Below are 22,108 nucleotides of genomic sequence, written 5' to 3'. Positions count from 1 at the left end.
CCATTCTTCTTCATCCCACTATTGGAATGTCGACAGTCATCCTGTCTGAAGGGAACTTAAGACTGATGACTGTGTATGATCTGATCAGCTATGTGTAAGCATTCCCATGCCTAACCCCAAGGAAACTAGAGTAGTATTAATACTCAATGGTTGATATAGTAGGTGGAAGAAGTTTCAAGAATTGTCCCATATGGGTATATGAACTTCATAAGGAGATCTAGAGCATAGAGCTTCCACTAAACGTGACCAGATTTTACAGTGACCCATTCAGGTGTTTAGACAGCATACTATTTTTCCCTTGCAGAAGCAACTGGTGTGGCTGCATGGATCTTCCCTTAGCAATAACTGTTCTCGAGCGGAAGGATATTACAGGATATAGACATTAGGTGACCAGCAGGTTTGTAGCTCCGGGTCTTGCAGTCAGGTAGGAACTATCAAAGGTTGATGCAGGGATTATTCTGATTGCCATTATGGAGTCAGGAAGGAATTTTCCCCCAAATGGGCTAATTGGCTTCTGCCTCTTGTAGTTTTTGCCTTCCTCTGGATCAACTAGGGGTGGAAATAGGCTGAACTAGATGGACATTGTCTTCATTCAGCCTAACATACTATGTTACTATGTTAGACATTAGAGAAGTAAAAACTACAATGGACAGTTAATTGCTAGGATAGCTTGATATACGAAGAGTTGTCCAAATGGGAGAACCCACTTAACTTCCTTCAGGCGACTCCTCTTTTCCACATACTTTGACCCCTTCTCAAACCATACTCTAAGGCAAGGAAGGAAAAAACTTTCTTTTGGATGGGGTGAATGTGGCGCAACCTTCAGATAAAGATAACTGTTTAGTATATTTGCCAAAAAGATCTTAGTTTAATGATAAGAACCAGCTTGTAAACACGTTTCGATTTATATGAACCTTTTCCTCAGTACTCTCTGTGGATACACGTCCATGAGAAGTATCTAAGAAAAATATCTTTGTGGCAAATATACATTACAGTTATCTTTGTCTGAAGGTGGCACTACATTCACCAAAAGAAAGTTTTTTTCCTTCCTTGTCTGAGATTCTATACGTTTACCATGTGGCTATAACGTATCACAGGGTGGGCTGCACCTTCCTAAAATACAAAAAAGACTTCTTTATCCTATCCCTGTGACCAAGCTCTGGGTTTCCTCATTTCAGACCCTTCTACACTTGGGTTACTCCACTTGATCTTTTTTCTATTTCTCAGACCGTGCTGTAAGGCCACCTTCACACAGTGTGTAATCGCGGCAGGCATTTCACAATAGACCTTATCCTGCAAATATGCAGTGGCCAAATCTGTACTTAAATGGTGCGTGTTTGGCCTCATTTTTAATTGCATATCTGCTGCAGAATTTAAGTCTTATATTCCAAAGTTGAATTTGCAGCACAATAAGGCATGCTGTGGATTTAGGCCTCATGACCACGGGCTGGTCGGATGATTCCGATTGCGAAATCTCGCAGCAGAATTAGACCCGGCGCCCCCCAGAGGCACATACTCACCTGCCCGGATTCGCTGTGAGTGTCTCGGCCGGCGAGCCAACGCGCATTTGCATTGCGATGCTGGGCTGTGACGTGGATTCTCATGATACTACTGCAGTGCTCACAGGGGAAGTACTGCAGGACAGACCTCTTCCATTGACTGCAATGGAAGCCGTCGGTGCGATTTTCCGCACAAAATAGAACGTGCTGCGATTCTCCCCCATGAGCAAAAAATTGCAATTAATTTCCGCTCGTGGGCAGGGGAGAATCGTTTAGCAGGGCATGTCTATGGGCGGACATTGCTGCCGAATTCACAGCGGTTGTCTGTCTGCGATTTCCGCAGCGATGGGCATTCGGCCTTAGAAACCGTAGCATTTTTCAACAATGCCGAACATTTCTGCTCCAGATGAAGGAGATTTTTTCATGTCTTCCAGTTAAATGCTGCAGAACATCCTCAACGATTCCAGAAGTGGAAAATCCACTGCATTTCCACCATGTGCGAAGATGACATTATAGTAACTTCCACTACTGTGCTGTACTATTACAGGGTAGTCATGGTGCTAGTACTAGCACAGAAGCCATATATGTGAGTCTATTGACTAACTGACTATGCTGTAGAAAAAGCCAGCTCGCACCCAACTTGGAAAGTAAAAATCCTAAACTTTATTAATCCACTTTAAAAATACCCATTCACAACCACAACATGGCAATTCCTGCTGACGTGTTTCTGGCCCAGGTACACATAGCCTACAACTAAGCATAAGCTGCCATGTTGTGGTTGGGAATGGATACTTTTAATGTGAATTACTAAAGTTTAGGATTTTAACTTTCCATGCTGGGAGAAAGTTGGCTTTTTTCTACAGCATATGTAACTCCACGTGGGTTGGAGAGCTGGATCTTTTCTATATTTCTTGATTAAATGACTGCCTGTTAGTTTAGTCCCCCCAAAAAAGTGCCGAATAAAGTTTGTTGAAAAAAAAAAATAATTAAAAGGGGGAAAAAAAATCAATCTTTCTTTAAAAAAATGTTATTAGGGGAAAAACACTGAAAAATTAATATTTGGTATCACAACATTTATTATAATATTGACGGAAGTCTGGATATGGTAGTAGAGATTTTTGAAAGGACGGGATGTAATGAAAAATAGCAAAATAAGGTATATCCAATGGTCCAATCCCCCGTTGATCCAATACCACATCTTCTGTCTTCCCCACAAGGCTACAGCCAATCACTGGCCTTAGGGGTCTTGCTGTGATGTGACTGCTGAGGTCACATTTGTTTACAGACACGCTACCACTACAGTTTGCACACACCGCCTGGTGTGGAGGACCGGAGCAGCGCCGCTAGACTGGTGGAGGATTGGATCTGTAAGTATAGCTTATTTTGCTATTTTCTTATCATCTCCTGCCCTCTCTGAAATCTTGCAATATCTCGGACAACCCCTTTAAACAATATCAGATCTGTGTGTGTGTGTGTGTGTGTGTGGGGGGGGCTCTATACACCTCCACCAATCATTATATTATAAAGGTCCAACAGGTGTCAAGTTCCTTTAATTGTTTATCAAGCACAGCTCCGTATATTTAGTAGAGGGTTGGTCTGATATTACAGCTCACAGCAGCTCATTCTCATGCAAGTGAATGAGACTGCTAGGTCCGAGCTGGATGCAAAACCCCTTGTCTGGAATGGACATAATTTGTTGTCCTTACATATAATATACTAATGCAAAGAGCACAACATATTGATAAAACATAAAAGTAGGGAAAATGGAAATCTGATCCTAACCTACTAATGTGATGAGACCCTACCTAAGAGTGGAGCACTCGCCCTGATGAGGGCGACAACATGTCAGGAACCTGGGGCAACCCGGACTCTCCCTAGTTGGAACACAGGGAAAATGTTTACTAACATATATACCAATATTGATGATATAGACTTTAAACAGGCACACAATAAACCAGATGAAATACCAATGCAGAACTAGTAATTAGTTAGAAGATAGATGTTATAACACTCCAAATATTCTATGCCATGTTGTGCTCCTGGTATCCTGTAGTTCTATGGGTTTCCAAGAGCATGATTCCACAGGTGTGGTTGATTTGGCTGGCTGACCACCGATCTGCTGCATGTAAATACCAACCCCACTTTTACTAGGGGGTGCTGGTCATTTATTCCTTTTGCTATATTCTTCATTCCCTCTCAGAACCCTGATGTTTGGAGTCATGCATTTCTGATGTGGTGTTGCTTGCATGAGGTACTAACTGATTCCCTGTTTGTTGGTGTGAACAGCAACGTGTTCAGTATCTGTGTAGGTGACCAGACATGAGGTGTGATCAGCTCCCTGTTCAGGGTGTATGTCCCTTGTCTTTTTGTGTGTTTTTTGAATTGTGTCCTGTTCAGCGTACGTTGTATACCATCTAGGGCGAGACAGGCTCCTAGGTTCCAGCGTGGGGCTGTTGCTATTAGGAGGACCACCCCACTGGTAGGCAGGGCTCCTGGGGTTGAGCTGTCTTGTTAGAGTAGGCAGTCATGAGACAATGAGGACCCTTGTCATGGGCTCCTGTACTTAAGTATCTTGGCCAAAAAAAACCCAATACCTCATAGGTACTTTAGTTATTTCATCTACTGATGCGTGTTGGTATTCTAGATAAGTGTTTTGGTGTTTGTCAGTCGTTGGATGTCAGCTAAGCATGTATGCACGTCCAATTCTTCTCTCCTTTCTATCTGAGTAGGTCGCAACATCCTGATACCAGACAGCACAATCTGACAGTGAGCAGGACAGACAGGCCACTAACGTGACCACAAACACCTTCAGAGTAGAAGTATAACTGGTGTCCTCAATGACGAGGATTTGGAATAAGTATGTACAAACATTGATTGGCCAGCTGGAACGCTGACCAATCTATTCACATAGCAGCAGAGAATTGCCCATGTCAGTGTCCAATGCAGGAATGACAGTGTCATTGTGTGTGAATCTTGTGGATGAAGGGGGAAGGGACTTGTTATTTGTGTAGCGCTAGAGATGAGTGAACCTACTCGTTTAGGGTGTTTTTGCACTCGAGCACCGCTTTTCCTGAGTAACTGACTACTCGGACAAAAGGATTCGGGGGGCAGCGTGGTGGAGCTCTCCCCCCCCCCCCCCCCCCCACTCCCCTCTGCAACCCCCGCGCCCCCCGAATCTTTTCGTTTGAGTAGTCAGTTACTTGGAAAAAGCGGTGCTCAAGTGCAAAAACGCCCTAAACGAGTATGCTCGCTCATCTCTATATAGCACCAACTTATTCTTTAGCGCAGCAAGTTGGTTACTCATTTTACTGACCTCGGAAGGATGGAAGGCTGAGTCAACTTTGACCCTGCTACTTGAACTACGCGGACATTGAACCCGCAACCCTCTAAGTGAGAACTTTGGACTGCATTCTGCTGCCTTAACACTTTGTGCCACACAAGGCCCATATATACCACCCTCCTACCGATCCGACATGACCGTCGATCCTTGACATAGACTGAGCTGTAAGAACAGGCACTAGTGCTACAAAAAGTACAAAGCTGTGCCCGGTAAACAATGAAGGGGACTAGGGTCATAGAGCCTTCATTCAGCTGATCAACAGGAGTGCCAAGAGTTAGACCTCCACCGATCTGATATTAATAGGGTAGGCCATCAGTTTTATAGTTTCGGATAACCCCTTTACCTTAAGTTGTCTTACAATAACAGCCGGTCTTCAAATCGCAGCAAAAACACTTGTTCAGTAGCTCTTAAGAAAGTTTCCCTGCAATGTTATTCCCTTACCTAGATACCTGAAACGTCATGAGAGTATAAACAGTAAACTGGAAAGAATATGTTCTGGAAAACAGAGCTGCCAGTCTTTCTGCAAAAAATTGTGAGAAAATAAAAATAAAGTCTTTTTAATGTTTTCAGTTTACGTCATACTAAATGTTTTACAAGCCTCTGAGTAGGGCAGGAAAATAATTAGCTCGGTGGCTGGTAACATGCAGCTTGCTGCGGACCGCCACTCCGAAACTTCCACATAAATAATTCTTTCAGCTGTTCGGGGGTTTGCGTTCAATGCCTTCATAGTTTAGAGGCTCTAAATTGATGCCAGGTATTTTCCAGGTATTTTCCATTCTCAGACGCCATGGCACGATCTTCAACCATATGTATCCAGCAACACTACAATATGATTTATACATGCAGGATTTTCATTAAGTCATGCTTATTGAGACTTGTTTAATAAAAACATGGTTGGGAATTAATTGTTTATTATATCATAAAGTGGATGTGAATAATCCCTGGAGTTTCCATAGGAGATTTGAGACGTGTGTTAAACGACTTAGTTGCATGTAGTATGCTTAGCAGCGGTTGTGTAGTCTGGGGCGTTCCCTATAACAGCAGTCTGGATGTGTAGTCTGGAGCGTCCCCTATAACAAAAAACTCGATGTATAGTGTGGAGTGCCCCCTATAACAGAAGTCTGGATGTGTAGTCTAGATCGCCCCTATAACAGAAGTCTATAATGTGTAGTCTGGAGCGCCCCCCATAACTGCAGTTTGGATGTTTAGTCTATAATACCATGTTTCCCCAAAAATAAGACCTATGCCAATAATAAGCCCTAATCTGATTTTTGGGGGGAGGGGTGTCTTGAAATATAAGCCCTACCCTGAAAATAAGCCCTAGCTACACTACATGAAAAAAAAAGCAATATTCACCTCCCAGCATCACTCCAGCAGGCTTCCGTGCCATCCTTAATGCCGACGTAGCATCTCTTGCTGGTGACGGAGCTTGAATACCCTGCCTCCGGCAAGCGATTGGTCGGATTGGTTCACGAGTGCCCCTACAGCTAATCAGAGCCGGCGCTCAATGAATCAATCACAGCCATTCATTGAAAGACATTATTGATTGGCTGTGGTTGGTTCATCGAGAGCTGGCTTTGATTGGCTGAGGCGGCGCTGGTGAACCAATCAGAGTAATCACTTGCAGGAGGCGGGGTATCAAAGCCCTGGTACCAGCAAGAGATGCTACATTGGCGTTAAGGACTACAAGGAAGCCTGCCGGAGTGCCAAAGGCCAGCGGGAGGGGCCTAGACGGCAACTGCTAGGTGAATTTAAGACACTCCCTGAAAATAAGACCCTGTGCCTCTTTTGGGGCAAAAATTAAGATAGGGTCTTATTTCGGGAAAACACGATAGCAGTCTAAATGTGTAGTCTGGACCGCCCTCCTATAACTGCAGTCCGGATATGTAATCCGCAGCGCACTTTAAAACAGCAATCTGGATGTGTAGTCTGGAGTGCCCTCTATAACTACAATCTGGATGTATAGTCTAAAGCGCCCCCTATAACTGCAGTCTGGAGAGCCCTCTATAACTGCAGTCTAGATGTGTAGTCTAGAACGCCCCTCATAACGGAAGTCTGGATGTGTAGTCGGGAGCGCCTCCTATAACAGAAATCTGGATGTGTAGTCTGAAGCGCCCACTATAATTGCAGTCTAGATGTGTATCATAGAATCCTAGAATGGTAGAGTTGGAAGGGACCTCCAGGGTCATCTGGTCCAACCCCCTGCTCAGTGCAGAATTTACTAAATCATCCCAGACAGATATCTGTCCAGCCTTTGTTTGAACACTTCCATTGAAGGAGAACTCACCACCTCCTGTGGTAACCTGTTCCACTCATTGATCACCCTCACTGTGTAATATCTAATTTGTGTCTCCTCCCTTTCAGTTTCATCCCTTTGCTTCTAGTCTTTCCTTGTGCAAATGAGAATAGGGCAGATCCCTCTGCACTGTGACAGCCCTTCAGCTATTTGTAGAGCGGCTCTATAACAGCAGTCTGTATGTGCAGTCTGGAGCGCCTCCTATAACAGAAGTCTGAATGTGCAGTCTGGAGCGCCCCCCATAACAGCAGTCTGGATGTGCAGTTTGCAGTGCCCCCTATAACTGCAGTCTGGATGTGTAGTTCGCAGCGCTCCCTATGATTGTAGTCTGGATGTGTAGTCTGGAGCACCTCTATAACTGCAGTCTAGATGTGTAGGGTCGAGCGCCTCTATAACCACCCTCTGTATGTGTAGTCTTGAGTGCCCCCTATAACAGAAGTCTGGATGTGTAGTCTGGAGCGCCCCTATAACAGATGTCTTGGTGTGTAGTCTGGAATGCCGACTATAACAGAAGTCCAGTCATATTGTCTGCATCGTCACCTATAACAGAAGTCTGGATGTGTAGTCTGGAGTGCCCCCTATAACAGAAGTCCAGACATATTGTCTGCAGCGTCACCTATAACTGTAGTCTGGCTGTGTATTCTGGAGTGCCCCCTATAACTGCAGTCTGGACATGTAGTCTGGAATACCCCCTATAACTGCAGTCTGGATATGTAGTCTGCAGCATTATAACAGAAGTCTGAATCGACCCCTATAACAGAAGTCCAGATTTATTGTCTGAAGCGCCTGCTATAAGTGTAGTTGTCACGGCTAGGTGGTATCGTGACTCATTTTCAGAAAACGATGCATAAGAAGGAGTTACAAAATATGCAATGTTTATTTTACAGCAAAATAATGCAAAGAATAGAATAATAACAAATCAGCAATTCAGGCGTTTACCACAGATCTGTCCATCACCAGCTATGGCTGACTAAATCCTAGGATTGTTAATATTCTGTTCACAAAAAAACAATAATGCTTTACACAAAAAATATTCCTCCGCAGGCAGTCTATTTACTGCATGTTCTAATCACCAGATCTTCTCCTGGCTCCTCCTGCCCCCCGGGTCACATCACCACAAGCCTGACGGATCCTCTTCTTCCTGCTATGCAGCGGCTTTCTTCTTCCTGCAGGTCACTAGTGACATATCATTCACTGCCCAGCAGGGATTGCTATGCCAGGCTATTGCTGAGACTTCACATGTGCGCTGTCTCACGACATTAGTATAGGAACACTCGCAGATAGATAAGCGCATATACGCAGTCTCGGCATTAGCCCAGCATAGCAATCGGTACTCCCTGTTAGGCAGTGAATGCTACATCACTAGTGACATAGCATACATTGCTCTACAGGTGGGAGAATGCCGGCAATGTATGCTTCGTCACCAGAAGAATAAAAATCTGGACACTAGAGATGACATGACCCAGGGACTGCAGGAGGCAAGAGAAGGTGCAGTAAGTAGACTGCTTGGGGAGAAATAGGTAAGTATTGATTTTTTTAAAATGACAAAACCTCTTTAAATGCAACAGTTTATATCCCAGTTTTATACAATGTATCTGCAATATTAGCGCTTCCTATAGCAGGCCTGCTAACATAGTCGTGTGCACATCCCACAATTTTTACTGAGGCCGACCTCACTTACAGTTTATTGAACTCCATTATGCCCTCATTAGTTTTGATGCATTGTTCCATAGTGCACTCCGCTCTCTGTCCTCCACTTGGCTCTGGTGCTTTGAACTCCAACGTTCTCTCAGCTAGTCCAGCAGCAGCTGTGTCATCTAGGGAGCCCCCCTATAACAGCAGTGTGAACCTCCCCTCATAGCAACGGTCTAGGTGTGTAGTCTGAAAACTTGTCCCAGATCTCCCAGGTGACACCCAGGTTTTGGACCCCCTCTACTGGCCTCCCCCCCTGGTCACCCAGTTTACTAGCTACCCCCTTCCCCCAGGTCAGTTAACAGCAAAATAAAAATCATTACCATACTCACCACTTTCTTGCATGCTGACTGCTTCAATCATCATCCCTATGGTCGTCAGGTCACTTCCTAGAACTACGGTCACATGATCTGACCATATAACATGATCCGGTTTCCAAGACTTTTTCCGAGCTGCATCTGGAATGCGCTAACTGGACCACCAGGTTAAACACCAATATCTACAGTTTTAAAGAGTATATCCCATGAAACTCATTCATCACCTATCTACAGTGTGAATGGGGAACAAGGATTCATTTACCGTCTTTGGACGGTAGCGCTCTGCTATTTCCGTCAGCCCTATAGAAGTGAATGGAGCGGTGGTCATGGGTGTGCACCATTGCTCCACTCACCTGGTTCAACTCAAGTGTGCCATTCTCATGATCATGGGGGCAGGGGAGTGCCAGTAGTAGGACTCTCAGCAATCAATCATTTATCACCTCTACTGTAGATATGAGATAAATGGTTTATGGGGGGATAACCTCTTTAAATGTGCTCTATGTGGAGCAAAACTAGTGTGGTACTGCCAGCCAGAAAACTCTGTATGATGTTAAATACTCTTGTATAACAAAAGACACAAGTATTATAGAGGTGATACCTTTATGGGCTAACCAGAAAATGTATATATGCAAGCTCTCAGAATTCAGAGGCTCCTTCTTCTGAAAGCTTGCATGTATAATTTTACTGGTTAGCCCATAAAGGTATCACCTCTGTAATACTTTTGTTATAAAAGAATATTTAACATCATTCAAATGTGCCCTAAAACACTTAGGCCTCATGTCCACGGGGAAAATCGGGCCCGCTACGGATTCTACATGTAGAATCTGCAGCGGGTCCCTCCTGCCCCGTGGACATGAGCGCTGAAAATAAGAATAAATGACAATAAACTCACCTCCCATCCGCTCCGTTTCTTCTCTTCGCGGCGGCGTCATCTTCTCTCGTCGCGGCCGGATCTTCATTCTTCGGCTCGGCGGATGTGCACGATGACGTCGGTGACGTGCCCCGCGCATGCGCCGGGCCGAAGCAAAATGATCCGGCCGCGGCTGAGAGAGGATGGCGCGGCGCCGAAGAGAAGAACCGGAGCGGGTAAGTAAAATGTGATTTTTGTGTCCCGCGGATCCGGACGGCTTCCATAGGCTTCAATAGAAGCCCGCGGGAGCCGTCCCCGCGGGAGACCCGCATGAAAATGGAGCATGGTCCAGATTTTTTCATGCTCCATTTTTTTTAAAATCACTTTTATTGACGATCCGCGGGTATTTATCTACCCGCGGGTGGTCAATGCATCCCTATGGGGTGCGGATCCGCGCGCGGGAGAAGAGTTAAAATCCGCTGCGGATTTTAATTCTTCTTTTCCCCGTGGACATGAGCCCTTAAGGAGGCCTATCACATTCCCTAAACTCTTATCTGTTTACCCCTCTTCTACATTCTTCCTCAGAACCCGATCTCATCATTCATTAGTATCCCTCACACTTCATACACCCTAATGCACTTCACATCTGTACATACACAGATACCGGCTAATGAGCAGCTCATACAGCTTTATGTATACTACCCTACTCATATAAATATGGCTGGGCTTATAAAGGCCTTGCGTGATGCAGTGTGTTAAGGCAGCAGAAATACAGTCCTAAGCTCCGGCTCACGACCTGAGTTTAGGACAAGTTCTGTTAATTCTACAGGAAAAGGACATTACAGTTTTGGACGAACAGAGTCACAAGGCACCAACATGCTTTCGGTATCATTTAAAAAAAAATAATCATATTAAGATTCTTGGCTTTAGATTGACACCAAAACCATGTTGGAAGCCCTTACAGAACCAGAGCTACAGCCGTTTGAAGTGGGGTCGGGAATACTGAAATTACAGCTGTCATTCTTTAGTCAGTGTGCAGGGAGGAGAGGGAGGGGGAGGGGAGACCAGCCAACTGCAGAGAAGATTTGTGAATTTCCTGTATATCTACCTGTTCCGGGAAATCGAGGTGATGTGAATTTTTGTGCATGTTATAGCCCCTCCCGTCCCCATAAATCAGAGAACATATTTGCTCTCTGATTGCCACATGTAGGTTTTTTCCAAAAAAGGAGTGACATGATCAGGACTTGCTCATCTAATCACTCCTCTACACCGTTTAACCCTGCAGATGCTGAAGCCATGGCTGACCATGGCATCTAAACATTTTCATAGAAAAAAAATGTAAAATCTTTTCTCCTATTACATAAGGATTTAAATATTGAAAAAAGGAAAAACCAAAAAATAGCCCCTACACATAATTGGTATGGCCACATCTATAACAAACCATACTATAAAATATCACTTTATTTATTAAGCATTGAAAATTCCATTTAAAAAAATCCGAAATAGCCATTTTCTGATCTCACTTACCCCAAACAGGAGTAAAAAATAGTAAAAAATTGTATATACCTCAAAATGTAACCAATAAAAACTACAAGTTGCCCCATAAAAACAGGCCAGATGCAGCTTCGTTGCCTGAAAAATAAAAATGCTCTAGTCCTGGAATGTGGCGCCTCATGAAAAGTATTTTTGTATATTGCACAAAAGTGGTAAAACATAATAAGATCTCTTTAAATTTGGTGTTGTCAGAATTGTAATGACTCATAGAATAAGGGTATTATACTATTTATACCACATGTCATAAGTAGAGTTGAGCGAACGTACTCTGTCGAGCTTGATGCTCATTCGAGTATTAGCGTACTTCGCCCTCGCCCCAGTTTTTGGCTCCTCCCTGCTGTGACGTGCCTGTTTTGGCCCCTCCCTGTTGCAGCGCGCGTCAATGGCAAATTCTTTGTCTGGCAGGCGGGGGGGGGGGGGGGGGGGGGTTGGAGAGGGAGAGAGAGAGAGAGAGAGAGAGAGAACGAACAATTACTCGATCGAGCATTGTTTTTTTTGAGTAACTGCCTACTCGGGTGAAAAGATTCGGGGGGCGCCGGGGTGGAGCGGAGGGTAGCAGGGGGGAACAGGGGGAAGCTCTCTCTCGAAAAAAAGCGATGCTCGATCAAGTAATTGCTCTAAACGAGCATGTTCGCTCATCTCTAGTGCCCTGAGCAAAAAAAAAAAAATTAATAAAGGTTATTCAATCAATACCTTATATGTACCTGAACTTGTCTCTGACTATTAAGGCTAAAATTAGCTATGTCACTAGGGGGTTAAAAATGCACTTTTGGGAGGGTTTTTTCCAATTTTAACGCGACTATTAGGGAGTTAATATATGTCATGTCAGATTATCTTTGTTCCATCCCCTCTGCTTCGGAATATGTTGGCGCTATATAAATTAGATTATTATTATATGCCAGCACATTTGCATTCTAATGCCTCCTGTTAAACACAGGACTGAACACAAGATTGCAATGACCTTTTCTGAGTTTCTTCCTTTCTGCAGAGACTGGGCACGGTCCATCTTTCATCTTAAGCTGCTGCATTGGCATTAGTGAGGGTCTGCCAGCGGAGGAGGAGGAGGGGACCAATTAAACCACTGAACAACTTGACAAGTAATTGTTTCCCGACCAAATGGCAGTAGGGTATACAGGTCATTTCTGAAGTACTATTGAATTAGAGAATGCTAATTCACATTGACATGTCAGCAGAGGCCAGAAGCAAGTCTCAGTAACATTTTGGGAACCGGAATGAAACAGAGCAGGGGAGATGCACTGCCATATTCATAGGAAAACATGCCCGGCGCTCCAGTGACCCAGCTGTATTTACAGTCCCCATTGCTCCAGGCACTGCGGTTCACTACTGCGCCTTGTACATACTTTCACTCTATTACTGAAGATGTTTCTCTTTGTAGTTTTTAGCTGTCGGAATCATTAAATATAATATAAAAAACGGAATAAATAATAGAGCAAAGAGCATTAAAAAACAAATAGAGGCACAGCTTTACCTTACTATCTGAAACATAGGGGTAACTTGGTGCCTTGGCACACAAATGAGGGGATTTACATTAGGGGGAATATATTCTGTTCAAAATTAAGTATTTTCAAAATGTTGAAAAATGTAATCGGGAGACTTGAGCAAACACTGGGTGTCGCGGAGGAATGGACAAGGATCTGGTAAATGCAACAGTACTTACTGGGTGTAGTAACTGGCCGCATGGCCAGAACAGTAAGGCACAGTGCTTATAACTTTACAAGGCTAGTATAGCCAAGCTGGTCTCCGTAGTATATCGCTACCTGTGCTTCCGTAAAGAGGTAGTGATGCCCCTACCAGCAGCTTTGGCAGTCGCTTGTAACTGTGAGTTCAGGAGCTATCCACTCCCATCCGGTACTTAGCCATGGGTGGGAGTGGGAGGGAAACAGTGGCGCTGCTTCAAAGGCTCCTCTCCGCTGGTCGAGGATGAGTTCAGACACAGGGTGCCATGCTGTTACAGCCTCATGAAAGGACTCTATCCCCTTGAAAATCGGGAATGCTGGATGGTGCCATCTTATCAGAGCCCCCACCAGTCAGGTAGTATTGACATGACTAGCACCTCACTGCTATGAAAATACGGCCCCATGTCAGGGAATAGTTTGGGGCTAAGCCCCGCCCCTTCTCTAAATGTGGGAGACTACTTTTTGCACAATCGGTTCCTGCTATAAATAAGAAGGAGCTGCGTCGCAGCTCCAGTTGGACTGCGGAGCTGAAGCAGAGAGGGAGCCAGCAGCAGCTAAGGCCTTGAAGTGAGGGCAGCTTTACCAGAGGGGTTACACGGCAGGCAGTTTCCCCATGCTGGGAAGCTGCCCGAGAAGAAACATCAATGGGTCCTGATGTCCCCGGAGGTCACAAGATCGAAGATCGTCTAGATCCTTGGGGTGAAGCTCCCCATAGTGTGTGACAGGAGAGGGAGTCCCCCTCCCCGCAGTGCTTGACATTGTGGAGGTAGTGCCGAAAAGTTACCACGGATGCTGCAGATGAAAAACAAAGTGAGCAGCGATAGATTTTAACCAGCGACTGTGAGTGGGCTACGACCCCCGGTATCACGTAGAGAAATGTGTAACGTGGAAGTGAAACCGCCAGTATTGATGTGTGACAACCTCTGGATTTTAGTGATGCCTATGATATGCATTTTATTCTGTGACTAAGGACGCTGCTTCTCCAGGGCATTTGAGGTTGGGGCCTAATTCCATAAAGTATGCTGATATATCTGACGTTTGTCATCGCTGCGCCATTTTGAACCTGTGTTGCACCCCCACCTACGACACTTGAACACTAGACTTTGGGTTCTTTTTGCAGCTTCTTCTGTAAGGGTAGCTGTCTCAGGTCTGGAATGTGAAGGGATTGTCCTGCGTAAGAGCTGGGGTATCCAACTGTTTCCCGCAGGTGCTTGGTTTGGTTCAGCCAATAGTATAGCTGACTTCCCTCTGCGGCTGAGACTGCATCAGTGTGGGGGTCATAGTGCCGTTATTCATATAAGTGGGGAGCAGAGTCAACAATCCTTCATGCCGGGGATCCGGCCATGATCAGGCTTGGTTGGGACGCCATTTCCTGGTGATGACTTTTCAGTAGAGTTACCCACCTTAGCCGTTGAGGAAAATTCTCTTAACCAGGCGTCAAAATATTTGTAGAACTTTATTAACCAGGAAATGTTGCAAACAAACAAGTCCGAATCGGGCAGAACTGTTTCTTTTAAGCTTTAGGGAATGCATCATTCTCTTAAGTCTCGGTTATTTGGTTATAGCAAGCAAACCGGTGGAGTCCTTGAAGTGTTCTATATCAAGTCCACGAACCGCGACGTAAGTAAATGAAGAGGCAAGATAGCCCAGGATAGTAGCAGGCAACTACTCTGCAGCAGTATTGTGAGATGGTATTTCACTCCTAGGGTTAACTGGAACAGTCAACTCACATTTTTTCTGTAGGGCTCAACATTTTGGTGCTAAATGCTTGTTTCCTCAGGAGCTTATCATCAATTGCCCAGTTGTTTCTCCCACTTCTGTCTGCCCTCCTTCCGGAAGCCAGTCGGAGGTCACATGGATGGAGTCTGCTGTATCCGGAGCCGTCCTCCCTAGCCATATGTCAATGGTGTTCCATAATACACATATACATAACAGAATCAATTGAATAAACAATAAAGCTGTAAGAACAATCCCTCCCTTATACATGCAAAGACCAGCCACTGACTATCATACTCCACTGCACCACTTCCTTCCAGCAAGCTTTGCCAGCCTGTCACTAACCTATATCTTAACTCTGAGGGTGGGAAGAAGACCCCATATATATGGATTCATTCCCCGACACAAGTGACGCATGGAAAGCTCTTGCATCCTCCCTTTGACAACTGGACTGTACTCCCCTACATTATCTGCAGGGATCTACCCCGACAGGCTACCACCATATCTTACAATATAAAGCAGTTGGTTTGGGGGATAAAGTTTCTCCTTGAGGAGAGCGCCACGTTGGTGTAGGAAATTTTATATAGATCATGCAATGCTCCCTGGGAAGAATAGTATGCAATTAGGGGATGGAAAAGTACCTTCAAAGCATCACCCATATGGAGGTGACTTCCCTATTAGTCAACATTCGACCTTTCAACAGGCCTTGACAATATGAGGTGATGCAGTTGAGGTACATTTCCATTTCCTATCTACATATACTTTCCCCAGAGAGTATGACCTATATAATACTCCCTATGCCAACTGTAGAAAAACTGGAAGTGGCAGCATCCATGGTGTAATTTAAAAAGTAATTTTATTTGTTTCTATCCAAAAACATGCAACGTTTCGGCCGGATGGCCTTTTTCCTTCTAGCCTCCAGGAATAGCTCCAATATAGTGATAGAACCTCCAGAAGTGGCCCCAATAGTAATAACTTCCACAGTAGAAATAATTCCCCCAGTTGTGACTCTAATAGCAAGTGTAGCACTCATTGAAATCAATAGGAGCTGCGATGGTAATTGTGGGCTGGGGTACCATTCATTTCAATGAAAGCTGCTCCTGCAGTTACCATTGTCGGCCACTCCACAGGGGTTGGAGCAACATCTTCCTATCTGACCCCAGTATATCTCAATGGATGTTGCCTGGATAACCACTTTAGGGATGTAACTGTTTTTTAGGATTTTCAACTCCACTTTTCAAAGCCCTTGACTCTTATTTTGCCTTTAACATAGTCATATGACAGCATGTTCGTAGTGCGGCAAGACTAGTTGTTATTGGTACCATTTTGGGGTACATATAATGTATAATTTTTATTAATTTCTGAGGGGGGAACAAGGTGAAAAAACACAGCAATTCTGTACTTATATTTCTTTACGGGAATGACGTGATGATTTTTGCCTGCCGGTTGATATGATTATGAAATTATATTTTTTTTCAGGTTTTTCCAACTTTTTAACAATAAACCACTTTTTTTGCAACACTGCATTATTTTTCCATGAAGAGGCTTGTTGTTTTGTATAATGAGCTGTAGTTTTTATTGTTACAATTTTGGGCACATATGACTTTATTGATCACTTTTATTGCACTGTTGGGATGCGAAATGAACAAAAAAAGCATTTTGGCTCCTTTTCTTTGCTTTTTTCCACAGCGTTTGTCATACAGGATAAGAACTGCGTTCAAGTTATTATACAGGTATTGTACTGCAGTGTATTATCACTATTACATTGAAAGTAGAGATGATCGAGCACGCTCGCATACAGCAGTTACTCGAGCGAGCATCGCTCTTCTCTAGTAACTGCTTACTGGTCCAAGCGTGCTCGTGGCGGGGGGTGGGGGTGAGTGGTGGACGGCGGGGGGTAAAGGGAGTGAGAGAGATCTCTCTCTCCCCCTCGCTACCCTGCGCCACCCGCCGCTCACCCCCGCCGCCCCCCAGAGCACGCTCGGACCAGTAAACAGTTACTCGAGAAGAGTGATGCTCGCTCGAGTAACTGCTGTATCCGAGCGTGCTCGCTCATCTCTAATTGAAAGCCATGGCAGATCTGAAGGCCTAACGTTTCGTCTCCAGCTAACATGGCAATCCATCAGCCCTCCACGATTTAATGGCGGAAGGCCAATGACATCACAAAGGGATCACCCTTTCTCTCTTAACTCCATACATGCCTCAATTAACATAGATCACAGAATGTAAGGCGTTAACGGTGGGGGTCAGTGCTCTCAGTGATCCCTACCGTTGCAGCAGGACACGGACTGTCTTTCGGTTTGTGCCATCCACATGCCATAAAGGTACGGCATTCCGCGGGAACCCTTTCCAACTCATATCGTACATGAAAGGGCTTAAACTCAGTATAAAGACATCCCTGCAAGACTCCTTATAGACAGAATGGAGATGATGACTATGAGGTGCATTACATTCGGCCACTTTAATCACTTACAATTGAAAAGGTGATTTCCAAAGTGACATATCTTTAAAGAAAGTGAGACAAGAGTAGTGAGGTACTTTTCATGATGTCTATTGTATCATTAGCAACATATTATAGCCCAAATCACTCAACTACTTTGTAATAGAAGATCACCTTTTATTCCAAAGTGTCCAAAGTCACACCACAGAAAATCACGGTACAGAAAATGACATTTGTTGGGTTTGTCACTTTGGAAATCACCTCGATTTCTTTCTTTTACCTCTGTAGACCCAGATTGCTCTCATAATTACTCCAGTGGTTCAACTATGACCGCTCTGATTACCTTACCTGTCACCGGGCCCACGGTGGAGCTTAAGATAGAATGCTGGGAGAGCTAAGTGTTAAAGTAATTCTATTGTTGACACTTCAAATCATGAGTTAATAATTCACTCTTTTCAGAGATGTGTCAAATTTGAAAAGCTTGGTTATCATACTTCATACACTCAGAATAACTCTTTCTGACAGGTAGTTTAAAGCCAGATGACACACCTTTACACTCTGTGAGTCAGCAGCATGTCGCAAAACAGCTAAACCCAAGCGGACCTTCAAAAATACAATAAAATATTCGAGGATATCAGAGGGGACATAACACATGATACTTCTAACAATAAGATAGTATACTGAATGGAAAGCTGGGAGGATTTACTTCATTAACGTAGTATTTCTTAAGGTGGTTATTAGTGACGTTTTGAAAAGTTGGGTTTGGCCAGATGGCTCAACTTTTGCAAAAAGTTTGTTTTGGTCCGAATTAGTTTGAACCAAAATGGAAGATTGCCAAAACCTATAAAACTGGTATAGAACATTGTCTAAGAACCATAGAAGTCCCGTATAATGCTCTGAGAATGTCATGGCTCTTAGACAGTTATACACCAGTGTTCAGGACTAGTGTTGAGGGAACCAAACCAGTAGAATCCAGTTTCGGATAGAATTTAGCTAAAATCTCAATTCGAGTTTGTGTGGAACCGAACTTTTAGCAATGTTTGATCCAACGTAGGGTGCTACTGGTTCAGTTCACTCAACACTACTAGCCATATACTTTAGCTTATTGTCCGCTGAGCCAGCAGACTCTCTTCCAACATCCTTCTAACTTTCCTTTGGCAGCAGATTTTGCAGGAAAGAACTGAGAAGCAGTTGTATTTTAACATGCCAAAACCTTTTGTTCTGATAGGAGATTAGCCTCCACTAGAGGTGTCCAGTCTCACCCCCCACCCCCACTGTACTGGGGATGCAAAGACTTGTTCTCCGTATGCAAGGACAGCTGAATCCCCCTTTTCTCAGGTGCTGCAACTTTCTCCGTAGCCTCTTCTGGACTAAAGCTATTGGTAGATGAACCAGTCACGAGAGCCTGGAACAGTTCCTTTAGCCTCTCAGTCTTTCGGCTCTACTTGCAGCTCTCAGCAACCAACTCATCTGCTCCACTGTGATGTACAGCAGCCACTGTTCCACAACAGGAATTTCAGTGCCTTACAATAACTCTGCTTCTTGCAAGATTTCCTCCCTGCATCCCCGGTCTTCGCTCCCCAGCACCTAAAGTGTACCAAGCTAAAACGGTTTCCAAGCTTGGTTACAGTTAAACCAAGAACACTTTATTCATGTACCACCCTCATGCATGGGCATAAAAAATGCTCGCTCATCATGCCAACTAACACAATCTGTATGGGGATGAATAATTTTACAGGGTGGTCCAAAAGTATGAAATAGCCCCCACGCTTGCTGGATCTCACCCCCTTGGACTTCTATCTGTGGGATGATGTGAAGTCTAGGGTTTATGCAGTGAAAATCCAGAGTGTGGTGCACTTTCAATAGCGGATCCAGGACACCCATGCAAGCATTTCTGATGAGGTATTGCTCTCAGTCCATCGTGAATGGTAGAAGAGGATACCCTTGGTAATTCAACACAATGGGGACCAGATCGAACATATCCTGTAGTGGATGGTCATTGTGCTCCATGCCAAGGAAAATTATTTAATAACTTTGGACAGAATAAAGGTACATGACATTTATGTACAGATTTGGATTTCTCATCAAATTCTCTATCAGATACGTATGTCACCTGCACCCCTTCTCATTTGAAAATATCAACTTGGTTCCAAGATGGTAGCTTTCAAAATGGCCGCCACGTTGGACACCGCCACTTTCCATATACGATAAAATCGTGTGATTTTCACATGATGGGGAGCAAGTAAAAGAGCAGTTTTATGAAACCAATGATTTTCAATGGTTTCCTTCCCATTAGCGATTTTTTTCACTGATGTGATGTTGCGAGAACAAAAAATCGTGATGACACTGATGAGTGATTTTTTTAATCTCCCATGTTTCTCTATGGAGCCTCCTTTTTGTTGCAACACACAAACTTGCGTTGTGATGCGATTTTAACATTAGGAAGTCTAATTGACTTTCACAATAATAAATTGGGCGATTTTATTGCGGGCAGCAGCGATGCGAGATTATTAAAAAAAAAGCATCACTGATGCTCAAAAATCATGAAAACAAAAACGCAATTTTGCCGTGCTTTTCCTGTGGCAAAATCGCGATTTCTCTTGTGGAATTACCCTAAGGGTGCTATCACACATACCGGAACATTCTGCAAGATGCTGTGGAATGTTCCGCCATATGGTCTGATTTACACAAGCATATGCATATTTGCATGTGCATTCGCGCAGTGTTTTTGCGCATGCGTCAGTATATTTTACCATACTTTTTGCAAGTCGTGCATAATCATGCGCGCAAAAAAATATGCAGTCATAATTAGTCTAATGAGTTCCAGATGTGTTCTTTTACCTGCGCAATTATGCAGAGTTTCACGCATCTCCTAGTGCATTTTGCGCGCATTTGCAGATAACCACTCACTTCTATGGGCTCTTTTGGTTCACAAATATGCTGGAAAATAGAGCATGCCCTGTTTTTTGCGCAACCGCAATGTGCAGGTAAAAGACACTTATGTGAATGAACCCATTAAAATTGATTGGTTCTATTGTGCACACAAATTTTGCGAGCGCAATACACTTATGTAAATCCAGCCTTCATGCGGATTTTGATGTAGAATTGCTGGCAGGAATGCGTTTTTTTTTTAAAGCACACCCACAGATTTGAATATGCGATTTTCGTCCAAAAACTGCAACAAAATAGGACATGTTGCAATTTTTTTTGCTCGGACTGTTCATCCGATTTAAAAATAACCATTTAAAAAATGGTTAAAATATGTTTGATTTCTATCCGATGTTGGCCCAATTTTCTTGAACCCAAAATTAGGCGTAAAGGTTGTTTGTGCGAATATACCCTGAAGGTATCTGTTAGAACCCTGTTGAAATCAGCTGGCTTAAATTATCCCACTTAAGCAGCTGGAATTCCATTTTTGCCCACGGATCCCTCACCGCTTCCCATGTATCATTCCATGACATTCGAGAAAACTTTGATGATTTTCCTGGTGACAAACTGTATCATTGGTGAACTTTAAAAGTGAAGTTAACAAAACAAACCGGATTTGGGTCACGAAGAAAAACACAAAAGGTATCACAATTTTTTGCGGTCGTTAAATGAAACTCAAATTCTTTTCTCAGCAAACTCTTTGATCTTCTTAACCCTAAAGGTTAAACCAGTCTGACCTTTTCCATGCTCTCGCACCAAAGCCCAGGCTCTCGGGTCAGCTGTTCCATTGTTTCCTTCATCGCACATTAACTTCAAAAATGAAGCTGCAATACTCCTGGGCACCTCGCACATTTACCTAATCTTCCTGGAGGAGGTGAGCACCCATTGTTTCTGCCCGAGTCCACTGCCTATTGTGCCAGTCCTGCAGAACAGCAATTTCCTTACTGTCTTGACAACATCCTATTCTGACCCCGCGGTGTTCTTTTACCGCTGACTATGGGATCCTTTGATCGTAACTTTTTATTTTCATGTTGGTGAAGTTCTCCATTCATCCTAAGCCAGGCTGTTTATACACCATAAAGATTTTCTCCCATTTCTTTATAACATGTGCCATACATCTTAAACTCCTGGATTCTTCACATTCCCAGTTCTTCTCTTCTATATTAAAGTCTCATGATTTTTGTTTTATATTCGGTTTATATAAAGATGAAAACATCTACTCCCTTAGAAATGCTCCTAGGATATATACTTAAACTCCTCACCCTCTGGTTTCAATAAGGACATGAAAAGTTCTACTCTGAAAGTAGATTACAGAAACTAAGTTCAAGTAGATGCCTCAGAGCAAAGGCATCCGTAAAGAAAAGGGGGCTCCGGAGCAAAGAATAAAATGGCACCCCTTCTAGTGCTGATTAAAGCCCTCATACTACGAACTAGTGCTTCTTATACTCTCTCCTATCTTTTTTCCATGGTACTTGGTTTAAAGGGGTTTTGCCAAGGTAACTTATTATCAATGGACTCTGACCCCAGGTACCCCCCACCGATCTCGAGAACATGGATCCGGTCAGTCCTTGAGTGAATGGAGTGGAGGTCATGCAGGCACACCGCTGCTCCATTGACTTCAATGACAGCACTGGAGATTGCCAAAGTGCTTCAACTCAGTAATCTCCAGCACTGTCATTGAAGTGAATAGACTAGTGACATGTCTGTGCAACCTCCATAAACTCTGAGACCGATAAGACCCCCGTTATCAGGATTGGGGATAACTTTATAACTTGGTAT

This window comes from Eleutherodactylus coqui, chromosome 1 (genome assembly GCF_035609145.1).
Source record: "Eleutherodactylus coqui strain aEleCoq1 chromosome 1, aEleCoq1.hap1, whole genome shotgun sequence".
NCBI classification, from domain to species: domain Eukaryota; kingdom Metazoa; phylum Chordata; class Amphibia; order Anura; family Eleutherodactylidae; genus Eleutherodactylus; species Eleutherodactylus coqui.
The sequence above is the reverse complement of the archived record's forward strand: the minus strand, read 5'-3'. Positions refer to the sequence as shown.